The sequence below is a fragment of the Gadus macrocephalus genome, chromosome 4 (assembly GCF_031168955.1).
Source record: "Gadus macrocephalus chromosome 4, ASM3116895v1".
Taxonomy (NCBI): Eukaryota; Metazoa; Chordata; class Actinopteri; order Gadiformes; family Gadidae; genus Gadus; species Gadus macrocephalus.
In genome coordinates this window covers 23,723,370-23,740,253 of record NC_082385.1, presented here as the reverse complement: position 1 = coordinate 23,740,253, position 16,884 = coordinate 23,723,370, and the positions used below count along the sequence as shown (strand labels likewise).

The following is a 16,884-nucleotide window of genomic DNA, read 5'->3' as shown; positions in this document are numbered from 1 at the left end:
AAATTGCACCCACTATTCACTCTGGGACACTTTTTAGTTTGTGTCAGGATGGCCGGTCTAAGGTGCTGCGATCAGGTCACAGTCTCGTCTGGAAGTGTGGGTTTGAGTCCCACTTCTGAAGGGAGTTTTGAGGTCACCTTACGAAAAGTGAAATCACTGTCGTCAAGAACTATTTATTTCAGACGATCTGTTAAGTTAGGTTCGCCCGCTCAGTTTGATGTTCCATGAGATGTGACCATTCACACACTGTGTTTAAGTTGCGTTTTAAGAATTCATAATAATTATGCACTGCATTGGCCGGGAATCAAACCCGGTCCTCCCGCGTGGCAGGCAAGAATTCTACCACCGAACCACCAAAGCTCGCTATTAGTGTCACTTTGGCTCACAAAATCTTCTCGAGACACATTTCCACCTGCAGGACTCATAGTGCTTGCTCACTTTAAGAAATACTAGAACACCGCAGCCCCTCATTAGTACAGTGGTCAGTATCCATTGGCCATGCATGAAACCAGGAATGTGAAGATTCTTGGTTTAACTCAGTCCGAACGAAAAGAGCCAATTTGTTTTGGTCACGCAAATGACCCAGCCTTATACCTTTGCCTGCAATCAGCCAGAGATTCAGCAGCAGGTGCACTACAATGCAGCCCAGATACTTTCCAATGTTGCAGACCAGGGCTTCATGCATGACAGGTAATTCTACCAATGAAACACCAACGCTTGTTAGCTCAAGAAGTTGTGCCCCCAGAAATGAATTGGTCAGACTCACGTTTCCACCTGTAGTCTTCATAGTTCTTGGACGTGTTGAGGAACGTATATACACAGAGTTCCTCGTTAGTATAGTGGTCAGTATCCCCGCCTGTCACGGGGGAGACCGGGGTTCAATTCCCCGATGGGGAGTAAGGGAATTTTACCCACAGTGCCGAACACATTCAACCTGGCGTTATTTGAGATGCATGAGGTGTCTGTGGGCAAGACGAGGCCATTGATAACTTGACAAGTTTAACGAAATTGCACCCACTATTCACTCTGGGACACTTTTTAGTTTGTGTCAGGATGGCCGGTCTAAGGTGCTGCGATCAGGTCACAGTCTCGTCTGGAAGTGTGGGTTTGAGTCCCACTTCTGAAGGGAGTTTTGAGGTCACCTTACGAAAAGTGAAATCACTGTCGTCAAGAACTATTTATTTCAGACGATCTGTTAAGTTAGGTTCGCCCGCTCAGTTTGATGTTCCGTGAGATGTGACCATTCACACACTGTGTTTAAGTTGCGTTTTAAGAATTCATAATAATTATGCACTGCATTGGCCGGGAATCAAACCCGGTCCTCCCGCGTGGCAGGCAAGAATTCTACCACCGAACCACCAAAGCTCGCTATTAGTGTCACTTTGGCTCACAAAATCTTCTCGAGACACATTTCCACCTGCAGGACTCATAGTGCTTGCTCACTTTAAGAAATACTAGAACACCGCAGCCCCTCATTAGTACAGTGGTCAGTATCCATTGGCCATGCATGAAACCAGGAATGTGAAGATTCTTGGTTTAACTCAGTCCGAACGAAAAGAGCCAATTTGTTTTGGTCACGCAAATGACCCAGCCTTATACCTTTGCCTGCAATCAGCCAGAGATTCAGCAGCAGGTGCACTACAATGCAGCCCAGATACTTTCCAATGTTGCAGACCAGGGCTTCATGCATGACAGGTAATTCTACCAATGAAACACCAACGCTTGATAGCTCAAGAAGTTGTGCCCCCAGAAATGAATTGGTCAGACTCACGTTTCCACCTGTAGTCTTCATAGTTCTTGGACGTGTTGAGGAACGTATATTTACAGAGTTCCTCGTTAGTATAGTGGTCAGTATCCCCGCCTGTCACGCGGGAGACCGGGGTTCAATTCCCCGACGGGGAGTAAGGGAATTTTACCCACAGTGCCGAACACATTCAACCTGGCGTTATTTGAGATGCATGAGGTGTCTGTGGGCAAGACGAGGCCATTGATAACTTGACAAGTTTAACGAAATTGCACCCACTATTCACTCTGGGACACTTTTTAGTTTGTGTCAGGATGGCCGGTCTAAGGTGCTGCGATCAGGTCACAGTCTCGTCTGGAAGTGTGGGTTTGAGTCCCACTTCTGAAGGGAGTTTTGAGGTCACCTTACGAAAAGTGAAATCACTGTCGTCAAGAACTATTTATTTCAGACGATCTGTTAAGTTAGGTTCGCCCGCTCAGTTTGATGTTCCATGAGATGTGACCATTCACACACTGTGTTTAAGTTGCGTTTTAAGAATTCATAATAATTATGCACTGCATTGGCCGGGAATCGAACCCGGGCCTCCCGCGTGGCAGGCGAGAATTCTACCACTGAACCACCAATGCTCGCTTTTAGTCCCACTTTGGCTCACAAAATCCTCTCAAGACACATTTCCACCTGCAGGACTCATAGTGCTTGCTCACTTTAAGAAATACTAGAACACCGCAGCCCCTCATTAGTACAGTGGTCAGTATCCATTGGCCATGCATGAAACCAGGAATGTGAAGATTCTTGGTTTAACTCAGTCCGAACGAAAAGAGCCAATTTGTTTTGGTCACGCAAATGACCCAGCCTTATACCTTTGCCTGCAATCAGCCAGAGATTCAGCAGCAGGTGCACTACAATGCAGCCCAGATACTTTCCAATGTTGCAGACCAGGGCTTCATGCATGACAGGTAATTCTACCAATGAAACACCAACGCTTGTTAGCTCAAGAAGTTGTGCCCCCAGAAATGAATTGGTCAGACTCACGTTTCCACCTGTAGTCTTCATAGTTCTTGGACGTGTTGAGGAACGTATATACACAGTGTTCCTCGTTAGTATAGTGGTCAGTATCCCCGCCTGTCACGGGGGAGACCGGGGTTCAATTCCCCGATGGGGAGTAAGGGAATTTTACCCACAGTGCCGAACACATTCAACCTGGCGTTATTTGAGATGCATGAGGTGTCTGTGGGCAAGACGAGGCCATTGATAACTTGACAAGTTTAACGAAATTGCACCCACTATTCACTCTGGGACACTTTTTAGTTTGTGTCAGGATGGCCGGTCTAAGGTGCTGCGATCAGGTCACAGTCTCGTCTGGAAGTGTGGGTTTGAGTCCCACTTCTGAAGGGAGTTTTGAGGTCACCTTACGAAAAGTGAAATCACTGTCGTCAAGAACTATTTATTTCAGACGATCTGTTAAGTTAGGTTCGCCCGCTCAGTTTGATGTTCCGTGAGATGTGACCATTCACACACTGTGTTTAAGTTGCGTTTTAAGAATTCATAATAATTATGCACTGCATTGGCCGGGAATCAAACCCGGTCCTCCCGCGTGGCAGGCAAGAATTCTACCACCGAACCACCAAAGCTCGCTATTAGTGTCACTTTGGCTCACAAAATCTTCTCGAGACACATTTCCACCTGCAGGACTCATAGTGCTTGCTCACTTTAAGAAATACTAGAACACCGCAGCCCCTCATTAGTACAGTGGTCAGTATCCATTGGCCATGCATGAAACCAGGAATGTGAAGATTCTTGGTTTAACTCAGTCCGAACGAAAAGAGCCAATTTGTTTTGGTCACGCAAATGACCCAGCCTTATACCTTTGCCTGCAATCAGCCAGAGATTCAGCAGCAGGTGCACTACAATGCAGCCCAGATACTTTCCAATGTTGCAGACCAGGGCTTCATGCATGACAGGTAATTCTACCAATGAAACACCAACGCTTGATAGCTCAAGAAGTTGTGCCCCCAGAAATGAATTGGTCAGACTCACGTTTCCACCTGTAGTCTTCATAGTTCTTGGACGTGTTGAGGAACGTATATTTACAGAGTTCCTCGTTAGTATAGTGGTCAGTATCCCCGCCTGTCACGCGGGAGACCGGGGTTCAATTCCCCGACGGGGAGTAAGGGAATTTTACCCACAGTGCCGAACACATTCAACCTGGCGTTATTTGAGATGCATGAGGTGTCTGTGGGCAAGACGAGGCCATTGATAACTTGACAAGTTTAACGAAATTGCACCCACTATTCACTCTGGGACACTTTTTAGTTTGTGTCAGGATGGCCGGTCTAAGGTGCTGCGATCAGGTCACAGTCTCGTCTGGAAGTGTGGGTTTGAGTCCCACTTCTGAAGGGAGTTTTGAGGTCACCTTACGAAAAGTGAAATCACTGTCGTCAAGAACTATTTATTTCAGACGATCTGTTAAGTTAGGTTCGCCCGCTCAGTTTGATGTTCCATGAGATGTGACCATTCACACACTGTGTTTAAGTTGCGTTTTAAGAATTCATAATAATTATGCACTGCATTGGCCGGGAATCGAACCCGGGCCTCCCGCGTGGCAGGCGAGAATTCTACCACTGAACCACCAATGCTCGCTTTTAGTCCCACTTTGGCTCACAAAATCCTCTCAAGACACATTTCCACCTGCAGGACTCATAGTGCTTGCTCACTTTAAGAAATACTAGAACACCGCAGCCCCTCATTAGTACAGTGGTCAGTATCCATTGGCCATGCATGAAACCAGGAATGTGAAGATTCTTGGTTTAACTCAGTCCGAACGAAAAGAGCCAATTTGTTTTGGTCACGCAAATGACCCAGCCTTATACCTTTGCCTGCAATCAGCCAGAGATTCAGCAGCAGGTGCACTACAATGCAGCCCAGATACTTTCCAATGTTGCAGACCAGGGCTTCATGCATGACAGGTAATTCTACCAATGAAACACCAACGCTTGTTAGCTCAAGAAGTTGTGCCCCCAGAAATGAATTGGTCAGACTCACGTTTCCACCTGTAGTCTTCATAGTTCTTGGACGTGTTGAGGAACGTATATTCACAGAGTTCCTCGTTAGTATAGTGGTCAGTATCCCCGCCTGTCACGCTGGAGACCGGGGTTCAATTCGCAGTCGGGGAGTATGGGAATTTTACCCACAGTGCCGAACACATTCAACCTGGCGTTATTTGAGATGCATGAGGTGTCTGTGGGCAAGACGAGGCCATTGATAACTTGACAAGTTTAACGAAATTGCACCCACTATTCACTCTGGGACACTTTTTAGTTTGTGTCAGGATGGCCGGTCTAAGGTGCTGCGATCAGGTCACAGTCTCGTCTGGAAGTGTGGGTTTGAGTCCCACTTCTGAAGGGAGTTTTGAGGTCACCTTACGAAAAGTGAAATCACTGTCGTCAAGAACTATTTATTTCAGACGATCTGTTAAGTTAGGTTCGCCCGCTCAGTTTGATGTTCCGTGAGATGTGACCATTCACACACTGTGTTTAAGTTGCGTTTTAAGAATTCATAATAATTATGCACTGCATTGGCCGGGAATCGAACCCGGGCCTCCCGCGTGGCAGGCGAGAATTCTACCACTGAACCACCAATGCTCGCTTTTAGTCCCACTTTGGCTCACAAAATCCTCTCAAGACACATTTCCACCTGCAGGACTCATAGTGCTTGCTCACTATAAGAAATACTAGAACACCACAGCCCCTCATTAGTACAGTGGTCAGTATCCATTGGCCATGCATGAAACCAGGAATGTGAAGATTCTTGGTTTAACTCAGTCCGAACGAAAAGACTCAATTTGTTTTGGTCACGCAAATGACCCAGCCTTATACCTTTGCCTGCAATCAGCCAGAGATTCAGCAGCAGGTGCACTACAATGCAGCCCAGATACTTTCCAATGTTGCAGACCAGGGCTTCATGCATGACAGGTAATTCTACCAATGAAACACCAACGCTTGTTAGCTCAAGAAGTTGTGCCCCCAAAAATGAATTGGTCAGACTCACGTTTCCACCTGTAGTCTTCATAGTTCTTGGACGTGTTGAGGAACGTATATTCACAGAGTTCCTCGTTAGTATAGTGGTCAGTATCCCCGCCTGTCACGCGGGAGACCGGGGTTCAATTCGCAGTCGGGGAGTGTGGGAATTTTACCCACAGTGCCGAACACATTCAACCTGGCGTTATTTGAGATGCATGAGGTGTCTGTGGGCAAGACGAGGCCATTGATAACTTGACAAGTTTAACGAAATTGCACCCACTATTCACTCTGGGACACTTTTTAGTTTGTGTCAGGATGGCCGGTCTAAGGTGCTGCGATCAGGTCACAGTCTCGTCTGGAAGTGTGGGTTTGAGTCCCACTTCTGAAGGGAGTTTTGAGGTCACCTTACGAAAAGTGAAATCACTGTCGTCAAGAACTATTTATTTCAGACGATCTGTTAAGTTAGGTTCGCCCGCTCAGTTTGATGTTCCGTGAGATGTGACCATTCACACACTGTGTTTAAGTTGCGTTTTAAGAATTCATAATAATTATGCACTGCATTGGCCGGGAATCGAACCCGGGCCTCCCGCGTGGCAGGCGAGAATTCTACCACTGAACCACCAATGCTCGCTTTTAGTCCCACTTTGGCTCACAAAATCCTCTCAAGACACATTTCCACCTGCAGGACTCATAGTGCTTGCTCACTATAAGAAATACTAGAACACCACAGCCCCTCATTAGTACAGTGGTCAGTATCCATTGGCCATGCATGAAACCAGGAATGTGAAGATTCTTGGTTTAACTCAGTCCGAACGAAAAGACTCAATTTGTTTTGGTCACGCAAATGACCCAGCCTTATACCTTTGCCTGCAATCAGCCAGAGATTCAGCAGCAGGTGCACTACAATGCAGCCCAGATACTTTCCAATGTTGCAGACCAGGGCTTCATGCATGACAGGTAATTCTACCAATGAAACACCAACGCTTGTTAGCTCAAGAAGTTGTGCCCCCAAAAATGAATTGGTCAGACTCACGTTTCCACCTGTAGTCTTCATAGTTCTTGGACGTGTTGAGGAACGTATATTCACAGAGTTCCTCGTTAGTATAGTGGTCAGTATCCCCGCCTGTCACGCGGGAGACCGGGGTTCAATTCGCAGTCGGGGAGTGTGGGAATTTTACCCACAGTGCCGAACACATTCAACCTGGCGTTATTTGAGATGCATGAGGTGTCTGTGGGCAAGACGAGGCCATTGATAACTTGACAAGTTTAACGAAATTGCACCCACTATTCACTCTGGGACACTTTTTAGTTTGTGTCAGGATGGCCGGTCTAAGGTGCTGCGATCAGGTCACAGTCTCGTCTGGAAGTGTGGGTTTGAGTCCCACTTCTGAAGGGAGTTTTGAGGTCACCTTACGAAAAGTGAAATCACTGTCGTCAAGAACTATTTATTTCAGACGATCTGTTAAGTTAGGTTCGCCCGCTCAGTTTGATGTTCCGTGAGATGTGACCATTCACACACTGTGTTTAAGTTGCGTTTTAAGAATTCATAATAATTATGCACTGCATTGGCCGGGAATCGAACCCGGGCCTCCCGCGTGGCAGGCGAGAATTCTACCACTGAACCACCAATGCTCGCTTTTAGTCCCACTTTGGCTCACAAAATCCTCTCAAGACACATTTCCACCTGCAGGACTCATAGTGCTTGCTCACTATAAGAAATACTAGAACACCACAGCCCCTCATTAGTACAGTGGTCAGTATCCATTGGCCATGCATGAAACCAGGAATGTGAAGATTCTTGGTTTAACTCAGTCCGAACGAAAAGACTCAATTTGTTTTGGTCACGCAAATGACCCAGCCTTATACCTTTGCCTGCAATCAGCCAGAGATTCAGCAGCAGGTGCACTACAATGCAGCCCAGATACTTTCCAATGTTGCAGACCAGGGCTTCATGCATGACAGGTAATTCTACCAATGAAACACCAACGCTTGTTAGCTCAAGAAGTTGTGCCCCCAAAAATGAATTGGTCAGACTCACGTTTCCACCTGTAGTCTTCATAGTTCTTGGACGTGTTGAGGAACATATATTCACAGAGTTCCTCGTTAGTATAGTGGTCAGTATCCCCGCCTGTCACGCTGGAGACCGGGGTTCAATTCGCAGTCGGGGAGTAAGGGAATTTTACCCACAGTGCCGAACACATTCAACCTGGCGTTATTTGAGATGCATGAGGTGTCTGTGGGCAAGACGAGGCCATTGATAACTTGACAAGTTTAACGAAATTGCACCCACTATTCACTCTGGGACACTTTTTAGTTTGTGTCAGGATGGCCGGTCTAAGGTGCTGCGATCAGGTCACAGTCTCGTCTGGAAGTGTGGGTTTGAGTCCCACTTCTGAAGGGAGTTTTGAGGTCACCTTACGAAAAGTGAAATCACTGTCGTCAAGAACTATTTATTTCAGACGATCTGTTAAGTTAGGTTCGCCCGCTCAGTTTGATGTTCCATGAGATGTGACCATTCACACACTGTGTTTAAGTTGCGTTTTAAGAATTCATAATAATTATGCACTGCATTGGCCGGGAATCGAACCCGGGCCTCCCGCGTGGCAGGCGAGAATTCTACCACTGAACCACCAATGCTCGCTTTTAGTCCCACTTTGGCTCACAAAATCCTCTCAAGACACATTTCCACCTGCAGGACTCATAGTGCTTGCTCACTTTAAGAAATACTAGAACACCGCAGCCCCTCATTAGTACAGTGGTCAGTATCCATTGGCCATGCATGAAACCAGGAATGTGAAGATTCTTGGTTTAACTCAGTCCGAACGAAAAGAGCCAATTTGTTTTGGTCACGCAAATGACCCAGCCTTATACCTTTGCCTGCAATCAGCCAGAGATTCAGCAGCAGGTGCACTACAATGCAGCCCAGATACTTTCCAATGTTGCAGACCAGGGCTTCATGCATGACAGGTAATTCTACCAATGAAACACCAACGCTTGTTAGCTCAAGAAGTTGTGCCCCCAGAAATGAATTGGTCAGACTCACGTTTCCACCTGTAGTCTTCATAGTTCTTGGACGTGTTGAGGAACGTATATTCACAGAGTTCCTCGTTAGTATAGTGGTCAGTATCCCCGCCTGTCACGCTGGAGACCGGGGTTCAATTCGCAGTCGGGGAGTATGGGAATTTTACCCACAGTGCCGAACACATTCAACCTGGCGTTATTTGAGATGCATGAGGTGTCTGTGGGCAAGACGAGGCCATTGATAACTTGACAAGTTTAACGAAATTGCACCCACTATTCACTCTGGGACACTTTTTAGTTTGTGTCAGGATGGCCGGTCTAAGGTGCTGCGATCAGGTCACAGTCTCGTCTGGAAGTGTGGGTTTGAGTCCCACTTCTGAAGGGAGTTTTGAGGTCACCTTACGAAAAGTGAAATCACTGTCGTCAAGAACTATTTATTTCAGACGATCTGTTAAGTTAGGTTCGCCCGCTCAGTTTGATGTTCCGTGAGATGTGACCATTCACACACTGTGTTTAAGTTGCGTTTTAAGAATTCATAATAATTATGCACTGCATTGGCCGGGAATCGAACCCGGGCCTCCCGCGTGGCAGGCGAGAATTCTACCACTGAACCACCAATGCTCGCTTTTAGTCCCACTTTGGCTCACAAAATCCTCTCAAGACACATTTCCACCTGCAGGACTCATAGTGCTTGCTCACTATAAGAAATACTAGAACACCACAGCCCCTCATTAGTACAGTGGTCAGTATCCATTGGCCATGCATGAAACCAGGAATGTGAAGATTCTTGGTTTAACTCAGTCCGAACGAAAAGACTCAATTTGTTTTGGTCACGCAAATGACCCAGCCTTATACCTTTGCCTGCAATCAGCCAGAGATTCAGCAGCAGGTGCACTACAATGCAGCCCAGATACTTTCCAATGTTGCAGACCAGGGCTTCATGCATGACAGGTAATTCTACCAATGAAACACCAACGCTTGTTAGCTCAAGAAGTTGTGCCCCCAAAAATGAATTGGTCAGACTCACGTTTCCACCTGTAGTCTTCATAGTTCTTGGACGTGTTGAGGAACGTATATTCACAGAGTTCCTCGTTAGTATAGTGGTCAGTATCCCCGCCTGTCACGCGGGAGACCGGGGTTCAATTCGCAGTCGGGGAGTGTGGGAATTTTACCCACAGTGCCGAACACATTCAACCTGGCGTTATTTGAGATGCATGAGGTGTCTGTGGGCAAGACGAGGCCATTGATAACTTGACAAGTTTAACGAAATTGCACCCACTATTCACTCTGGGACACTTTTTAGTTTGTGTCAGGATGGCCGGTCTAAGGTGCTGCGATCAGGTCACAGTCTCGTCTGGAAGTGTGGGTTTGAGTCCCACTTCTGAAGGGAGTTTTGAGGTCACCTTACGAAAAGTGAAATCACTGTCGTCAAGAACTATTTATTTCAGACGATCTGTTAAGTTAGGTTCGCCCGCTCAGTTTGATGTTCCGTGAGATGTGACCATTCACACACTGTGTTTAAGTTGCGTTTTAAGAATTCATAATAATTATGCACTGCATTGGCCGGGAATCGAACCCGGGCCTCCCGCGTGGCAGGCGAGAATTCTACCACTGAACCACCAATGCTCGCTTTTAGTCCCACTTTGGCTCACAAAATCCTCTCAAGACACATTTCCACCTGCAGGACTCATAGTGCTTGCTCACTATAAGAAATACTAGAACACCACAGCCCCTCATTAGTACAGTGGTCAGTATCCATTGGCCATGCATGAAACCAGGAATGTGAAGATTCTTGGTTTAACTCAGTCCGAACGAAAAGACTCAATTTGTTTTGGTCACGCAAATGACCCAGCCTTATACCTTTGCCTGCAATCAGCCAGAGATTCAGCAGCAGGTGCACTACAATGCAGCCCAGATACTTTCCAATGTTGCAGACCAGGGCTTCATGCATGACAGGTAATTCTACCAATGAAACACCAACGCTTGTTAGCTCAAGAAGTTGTGCCCCCAAAAATGAATTGGTCAGACTCACGTTTCCACCTGTAGTCTTCATAGTTCTTGGACGTGTTGAGGAACATATATTCACAGAGTTCCTCGTTAGTATAGTGGTCAGTATCCCCGCCTGTCACGCTGGAGACCGGGGTTCAATTCGCAGTCGGGGAGTAAGGGAATTTTACCCACAGTGCCGAACACATTCAACCTGGCGTTATTTGAGATGCATGAGGTGTCTGTGGGCAAGACGAGGCCATTGATAACTTGACAAGTTTAACGAAATTGCACCCACTATTCACTCTGGGACACTTTTTAGTTTGTGTCAGGATGGCCGGTCTAAGGTGCTGCGATCAGGTCACAGTCTCGTCTGGAAGTGTGGGTTTGAGTCCCACTTCTGAAGGGAGTTTTGAGGTCACCTTACGAAAAGTGAAATCACTGTCGTCAAGAACTATTTATTTCAGACGATCTGTTAAGTTAGGTTCGCCCGCTCAGTTTGATGTTCCGTGAGATGTGACCATTCACACACTGTGTTTAAGTTGCGTTTTAAGAATTCATAATAATTATGCACTGCATTGGCCGGGAATCGAACCCGGGCCTCCCGCGTGGCAGGCGAGAATTCTACCACTGAACCACCAATGCTCGCTTTTAGTCCCACTTTGGCTCACAAAATCCTCTCAAGACACATTTCCACCTGCAGGACTCATAGTGCTTGCTCACTATAAGAAATACTAGAACACCACAGCCCCTCATTAGTACAGTGGTCAGTATCCATTGGCCATGCATGAAACCAGGAATGTGAAGATTCTTGGTTTAACTCAGTCCGAACGAAAAGACTCAATTTGTTTTGGTCACGCAAATGACCCAGCCTTATACCTTTGCCTGCAATCAGCCAGAGATTCAGCAGCAGGTGCACTACAATGCAGCCCAGATACTTTCCAATGTTGCAGACCAGGGCTTCATGCATGACAGGTAATTCTACCAATGAAACACCAACGCTTGTTAGCTCAAGAAGTTGTGCCCCCAAAAATGAATTGGTCAGACTCACGTTTCCACCTGTAGTCTTCATAGTTCTTGGACGTGTTGAGGAACGTATATTCACAGAGTTCCTCGTTAGTATAGTGGTCAGTATCCCCGCCTGTCACGCGGGAGACCGGGGTTCAATTCGCAGTCGGGGAGTGTGGGAATTTTACCCACAGTGCCGAACACATTCAACCTGGCGTTATTTGAGATGCATGAGGTGTCTGTGGGCAAGACGAGGCCATTGATAACTTGACAAGTTTAACGAAATTGCACCCACTATTCACTCTGGGACACTTTTTAGTTTGTGTCAGGATGGCCGGTCTAAGGTGCTGCGATCAGGTCACAGTCTCGTCTGGAAGTGTGGGTTTGAGTCCCACTTCTGAAGGGAGTTTTGAGGTCACCTTACGAAAAGTGAAATCACTGTCGTCAAGAACTATTTATTTCAGACGATCTGTTAAGTTAGGTTCGCCCGCTCAGTTTGATGTTCCGTGAGATGTGACCATTCACACACTGTGTTTAAGTTGCGTTTTAAGAATTCATAATAATTATGCACTGCATTGGCCGGGAATCGAACCCGGGCCTCCCGCGTGGCAGGCGAGAATTCTACCACTGAACCACCAATGCTCGCTTTTAGTCCCACTTTGGCTCACAAAATCCTCTCAAGACACATTTCCACCTGCAGGACTCATAGTGCTTGCTCACTATAAGAAATACTAGAACACCACAGCCCCTCATTAGTACAGTGGTCAGTATCCATTGGCCATGCATGAAACCAGGAATGTGAAGATTCTTGGTTTAACTCAGTCCGAACGAAAAGACTCAATTTGTTTTGGTCACGCAAATGACCCAGCCTTATACCTTTGCCTGCAATCAGCCAGAGATTCAGCAGCAGGTGCACTACAATGCAGCCCAGATACTTTCCAATGTTGCAGACCAGGGCTTCATGCATGACAGGTAATTCTACCAATGAAACACCAACGCTTGTTAGCTCAAGAAGTTGTGCCCCCAAAAATGAATTGGTCAGACTCAGGTTTCCACCTGTAGTCTTCATAGTTCTTGGACGTGTTGAGGAACATATATTCACAGAGTTCCTCGTTAGTATAGTGGTCAGTATCCCCGCCTGTCACGCGGGAGACCGGGGTTCAATTCCCCGACGGGGAGTAAGGGAATTTTACCCACAGTGCCGAACACATTCAACCTGGCGTTATTTGAGATGCATGAGGTGTCTGTGGGCAAGACGAGGCCATTGATAACTTGACAAGTTTAACGAATTTGAACCCACTATTCACTCTGGTACACTTTTTAATTTGTGTCAGGATGGCCGATCGGTCTAAGGTGCTGCGATCAGGTCGCAGTCTCGTCTGGAAGTGTGGGTTTGAGTCCCACTTCTGAAGGGAGTTTTGAGGTCACCTTACCAAAAGTGAAATCACTGTCGTCAAGAACTATTTATTTCAGACGATCTGTTAAGTTAGGTTCGCCCGCTCAGTTTGATGTTCCATGAGATGTGACCATTCACAAACTGTGTTTAAGTTGCGTTTTAAGAATTCATAATAATTATGCACTGCATTAGCCGGGAATCGAACCCGGGCCACCCGCGTGGCAGGCGAGAATTCGACCACTGAACCACCAATGCTCGCTTTTAGTCACACTTTGGCTCACAAAATCCTCTCAAGACACATTTCCACCTGCAGGACTCATAGTGCTTGCTCACTATAAGAAATACTAGAACACCACAGCCCCTCATTAGTACAGTGGTCAGTATCCATTGGCCATGCATGAAACCAGGAATGTGAAGATTCTTGGTTTAACTCAGTCCGAACGAAAAGAGCCAATTTATTTTGGTCACGCAAATGACCCAGCCTTATACCTTTGCCTGCAATCAGCCAGAGATTCAGCAGCAGGTGTACTACAATGCAGCCCAGATACTTTCCAATGTTGCAGACCAGGGCTTCATGCATGACAGGTAATTCTACCAATGAAACACCAACGCTTGTTAGCTCAAGAAAATGTGCCCCCAGAAATGAATTGGTCAGACTCACGTTTCCACCTGTAGTCTTCAAAGTTCTTGGACGTGTTGAGGAACGTATATTCACGGAGTTCCTCGTTAGAATAGTGGTCAGTATCACAGCCTGTCACGCGGGAGACCGGGGTTCAATTCGCAGTCGGGGAGTAAGGGAATTTTACGCACAGTGCCGAACACATTCAACCTGGCGTTATTTGAGATGCATGAGGTGTCTGTGGGCAAGACGAGTCCATTGATAACTTGACAAGTTTAACGAAATTGCACCCACTATTCACTCTGGGACACTTTTTAGTTTGTGTCAGGATGGCCGGTCTAAGGTGCTGCGATCAGGTCACAGTCTCGTCTGGAAGTGTGGGTTTGAGTCCCACTTCTGAAGGGAGTTTTGAGGTCACCTTACGAAAAGTGAAATCACTGTCGTCAAGAACTATTTATTTCAGACGATCTGTTAAGTTAGGTTCGCCCGCTCAGTTTGATGTTCCATGAGATGTGACCATTCACACACTGTGTTTAAGTTGCGTTTTAAGAATTCATAATAATTATGCACTGCATTGGCCGGGAATCGAACCCGGGCCTCCCGCGTGGCAGGCGAGAATTCTACCACTGAACCACCAATGCTCGCTTTTAGTCCCACTTTGGCTCACAAAATCCTCTCAAGACACATTTCCACCTGCAGGACTCATAGTGCTTGCTCACTTTAAGAAATACTAGAACACCGCAGCCCCTCATTAGTACAGTGGTCAGTATCCATTGGCCATGCATGAAACCAGGAATGTGAAGATTCTTGGTTTAACTCAGTCCGAACGAAAAGAGCCAATTTGTTTTGGTCACGCAAATGACCCAGCCTTATACCTTTGCCTGCAATCAGCCAGAGATTCAGCAGCAGGTGCACTACAATGCAGCCCAGATACTTTCCAATGTTGCAGACCAGGGCTTCATGCATGACAGGTAATTCTACCAATGAAACACCAACGCTTGTTAGCTCAAGAAGTTGTGCCCCCAGAAATGAATTGGTCAGACTCACGTTTCCACCTGTAGTCTTCATAGTTCTTGGACGTGTTGAGGAACGTATATTCACAGAGTTCCTCGTTAGTATAGTGGTCAGTATCCCCGCCTGTCACGCTGGAGTCCGGGGTTCAATTCGCAGTCGGGGAGTAAGGGAATTTTACCCACAGTGCCGAACACATTCAACCTGGCGTTATTTGAGATGCATGAGGTGTCTGTGGGCAAGACGAGGCCATTGATAACTTGACAAGTTTAACGAAATTGCACCCACTATTCACTCTGGGACACTTTTTAGTTTGTGTCAGGATGGCCGGTCTAAGGTGCTGCGATCAGGTCACAGTCTCGTCTGGAAGTGTGGGTTTGAGTCCCACTTCTGAAGGGAGTTTTGAGGTCACCTTACGAAAAGTGAAATCACTGTCGTCAAGAACTATTTATTTCAGACGATCTGTTAAGTTAGGTTCGCCCGCTCAGTTTGATGTTCCATGAGATGTGACCATTCACACACTGTGTTTAAGTTGCGTTTTAAGAATTCATAATAATTATGCACTGCATTGGCCGGGAATCGAACCCGGGCCTCGCGCGAGGCAGGCGAGAATTCTACCATTGAACCACCAATGCTCGCTTTTAGTCCCACTTTGGCTCACAAAATCCTCTCAAGACACATTTCCACCTGCAGGACTCATAGTGCTTGCTCACTTTAAGAAATACTAGAACACCACAGCCCCTCATTAGTACAGTGGTCAGTATCCATTGGCCATGCATGAAACCAGGAATGTGAAGATTCTTGGTTTAACTCAGTCCGAACGAAAAGAGCCAATTTGTTTTGGTCACGCAAATGACCCAGCCTTATACCTTTGCCTGCAATCAGCCAGAGATTCAGCAGCAGGTGCACTACAATGCAGCCCAGATACTTTCCAATGTTGCAGACCAGGGCTTCATGCATGACAGGTAATTCTACCAATGAAACACCAACGCTTGTTAGCTCAAGAAGTTGTGCCCCCAGAAATGAATTGGTCAGACTCACGTTTCCACCTGTAGTCTTCATAGTTCTTGGACGTGTTGAGGAACGTATATTCACAGAGTTCCTCGTTAGTATAGTGGTCAGTATCCCCGCCTGTCACGCTGGAGTCCGGGGTTCAATTCGCAGTCGGGGAGTAAGGGAATTTTACCCACAGTGCCGAACACATTCAACCTGGCGTTATTTGAGATGCATGAGGTGTCTGTGGGCAAGACGAGGCCATTGATAACTTGACAAGTTTAACGAAATTGCACCCACTATTCACTCTGGGACACTTTTTAGTTTGTGTCAGGATGGCCGGTCTAAGGTGCTGCGATCAGGTCACAGTCTCGTCTGGAAGTGTGGGTTTGAGTCCCACTTCTGAAGGGAGTTTTGAGGTCACCTTACGAAAAGTGAAATCACTGTCGTCAAGAACTATTTATTTCAGACGATCTGTTAAGTTAGGTTCGCCCGCTCAGTTTGATGTTCCATGAGATGTGACCATTCACACACTGTGTTTAAGTTGCGTTTTAAGAATTCATAATAATTATGCACTGCATTGGCCGGGAATCGAACCCGGGCCTCGCGCGAGGCAGGCGAGAATTCTACCATTGAACCACCAATGCTCGCTTTTAGTCCCACTTTGGCTCACAAAATCCTCTCAAGACACATTTCCACCTGCAGGACTCATAGTGCTTGCTCACTTTAAGAAATACTAGAACACCACAGCCCCTCATTAGTACAGTGGTCAGTATCCATTGGCCATGCATGAAACCAGGAATGTGAAGATTCTTGGTTTAACTCAGTCCGAACGAAAAGAGCCAATTTATTTTGGTCACGCAAATGACCCAGCCTTATACCTTTGCCTGCAATCAGCCAGAGATTCAGCAGCAGGTGCACTACAATGCAGCCCAGATACTTTCCAATGTTGCAGACCAGGGCTTCATGCATGACAGGTAATTCTACCAATGAAACACCAACGCTTGTTAGCTCAAGAAAATGTGCCCCCAGAAATGAATTGGTCAGACTCACGTTTCCACCTGTAGTCTTCAAAGTTCTTGGACGT

The 16,884-nt window shown here is 46.6% G+C and overlaps 3 non-coding genes across 3 annotated transcripts; all 3 read left to right on the top strand.

The window, feature by feature from the left end:
• Positions 1-1,830: 1,830 nt before the first annotated feature.
• On the top strand, positions 1,831-1,902 carry trnad-guc (transfer RNA aspartic acid (anticodon GUC)). Its single transcript has one exon. It is a non-coding gene; the product is annotated as a tRNA-Asp (tRNA).
• Positions 1,903-3,840: 1,938 nt separating this feature from the next.
• On the top strand, positions 3,841-3,912 carry trnad-guc (transfer RNA aspartic acid (anticodon GUC)). The gene has a single exon. It is a non-coding gene; the product is annotated as a tRNA-Asp (tRNA).
• Positions 3,913-12,885: 8,973 nt separating this feature from the next.
• On the top strand, positions 12,886-12,957 carry trnad-guc (transfer RNA aspartic acid (anticodon GUC)). The gene has a single exon. It is a non-coding gene; the product is annotated as a tRNA-Asp (tRNA).
• The last annotated feature ends 3,927 nt before the right edge of the window (positions 12,958-16,884 follow it).